The sequence below is a fragment of the Penaeus japonicus genome, unplaced genomic scaffold, assembly GCF_977035675.1.
Source record: "Penaeus japonicus unplaced genomic scaffold, GWHDUDI00000001_assembly GWHDUDI00000005, whole genome shotgun sequence".
Lineage (NCBI taxonomy): Eukaryota > Metazoa > Arthropoda > Malacostraca > Decapoda > Penaeidae > Penaeus > Penaeus japonicus.
In genome coordinates this window covers 4,251,168-4,253,667 of record NW_028234407.1, presented here as the reverse complement: position 1 = coordinate 4,253,667, position 2,500 = coordinate 4,251,168, and the positions used below count along the sequence as shown (strand labels likewise).

The 2,500-nt window shown below is 33.0% G+C and overlaps 1 protein-coding gene across 2 annotated transcripts in view; it reads right to left on the bottom strand.

Moving 5' to 3' along the window:
• The window catches only part of LOC122260466 (protein mono-ADP-ribosyltransferase PARP3), a 17,095-nt gene extending 15,820 nt beyond the window's left edge, over nt 1-1,275 (bottom strand). The window contains exon 1 of one of the 2 annotated variants that reach the window (XM_043027743.2): nt 1,150-1,275. The gene's annotated coding sequence lies outside the window, so the exon portion shown is untranslated. The remainder of the gene's footprint in view (nt 1-1,149) is intronic. The other variant, XM_043027744.2, reaches the window with a different exon arrangement.
• Between the last annotated feature and the right edge of the window lie 1,225 nt (nt 1,276-2,500).

Sequence of the window (2,500 nt, the reverse complement as noted above, 5' to 3'; positions counted from 1 at the left end):
ACCTACAATCTGTCACTATCATATATTGCATCCCTCAACACCCACATGCACACAAAGACACTTAAAAACAACTCAAAACTCAAAATAAAGTTACCATAACGGATCAGAAGGCATTTGGCAACCCTTTGTTGTGACATGGTTGCCACAGATACAAAGACCACAGACACGATGGAACTAACCTACCATACTAAAAAGTTCTATAAAATCATGTAAAAAGCGGGTTCCATTCCGTAGCACGTAGGCCTACCCTAGTTTACGAAGAGGAACGTAATTATTCACATGAAGTTACGTTTAAATATATTTACGGCATCGCTGTGCATTCCTGAGGGCCGACCGATACCATATCTCAAGTGAGAGAGAGAGAAGAGAAGAGAAGAGAAGAGAAGAGATGAGAGTTGAGAAGTAGGAAGAGGATAGAGGAAGCGGAATGAGAGTAAGTGAAGCAGAAGCGAGAAGAGAGAGAGAGACTAAAGAGAGAGAGAGAGAGAGAGAGGAGAGAGAGAGAGAAGAGAGAGAGACGGTGAGGAGAGAGAGTAGAGAGAGCAGAGAGACGATGACCAAGGAGCAACAACTACCACACAAACCCCCCCCCACGAGAGAGAGAGAGAGAGAGAGAGAGAGAGAGAGAGAGAGAGAGAGAGAGAGAGAGATTTGGGTGATGAATATGGCGCAACAAATTAACTATTCATCTTTTAGATATCTTTGAAAAAAAAAAAAAAAAAATCATGACCAGCGATAAATGATTGGCGTATTTAATATAATCCATAAATAGAACATATGTAACTGTGTGTATTTAATATTAAAGAGAGGTTACTGTGACTCCTTGTAAAACCTGCTGCGTTCGGACTGGCTTGCTTGCACCGTTGGCACTATGCCATCCTGCAGAATAGAAGCCGTTTCATTGGCACTGTGTGTTATCCCTCTGCATGAATGAATCCATCGATACACACACAGTTGACATGGAGACGTGATTGTCTTTCCGAAGGACAAGCTTCCGGTTTAAAGCACATGTTTTACGATTTGCATGACTTGTAACCTTCGTATTGCGTTTCTGAAGTTAGCCGTTCATGTTGGCGCTATTCATATTCGTTTAGCAGGTTGTTTATACATCTATTGAGAGAAGAATATGTGTGTATTAATCAAACATACCTTTGCTACGGTGTGAGTATCGGAAGAGAACGTGTGTCACACTCCTACGCCGTATAGCACGCACTGACACCAAAGGGGGTGTGTCAGGCAAGGATATAGCGAATGGAGGTGCCAACTATCCTCCCGTGATATTAATTTTTTCCACACGTCGGTGCTACCTTAACACCCCTTTTTAACATACGATCATTCCAAGTGTATCTATACGGATAGAAGATGAATAAAAAAAACACGGTCGGGATTTCACGAAACGTCGATAATAAAAGCGAAATGCGAAACTGCGACTTGGCAACTCGACCCTGCGTTGCACCACCTTTTCTTGACAAGACTTGCATTCGCAGGAAAAAATCTCTGAAGGTTTGTCTGTATCCATTCTGTTCTATCATGTGGCAGTGGTGATGATAATGATAGTTATAATGATGATGATGATGAAGATGATCATAATAATAAATGTAATGATGATATAAAAATGATAATCATGATGATAGTAATGATTATACTGCTACTATTACTACTATTACTTATATTACTACCACTACTACTATTACTACTATTACTTAATTACTACTTCTACTGAACAACTACTTAAACTATTGATGAAATAGAGATAATAACGACAACAACACAGTAATAACAACAATAATAAGGATGATGTTGATAATATTTTGAATATATAAATTATGATAATGATAATCATAATAATGATGATGATGATGATGATGATGATAATAATGATGATTATGATAATAATAGTGATGAAGATGATAAAAATAATGATGATACTAATAATGATAATAAAGATAACGAAATTGATGATGATAAAACATTAATGATGAAGATTATGATGATGATGATGATGATAATGATGATATGTATATATATATATATATATGTATATGCATATATGCATATATATATATATATATATTATTTTACATATATATTGGCGATGTATATATTGTATATATATATATACATATATATATATATATATTTATATATATATATATATATATATATATATAATTTTTTCTTATATAGCATATGTACCACTCAACCAACACACACACCACAACACACACACACACACACACAGACATATATATTTATATATATATATATATATATATATATATATCTATATATATATATATATAATGTGTATATATATATATCTATATATATAAATTATACTTTTGATATATATATATATATATATATACTATATATTAGTATATATATATTATATACTAAATATATATATATACATATATATGTATGTATGTATGTATATTATATATATATATATAAGATATAGATAATTAAGATATACATACATACACTACATATACAG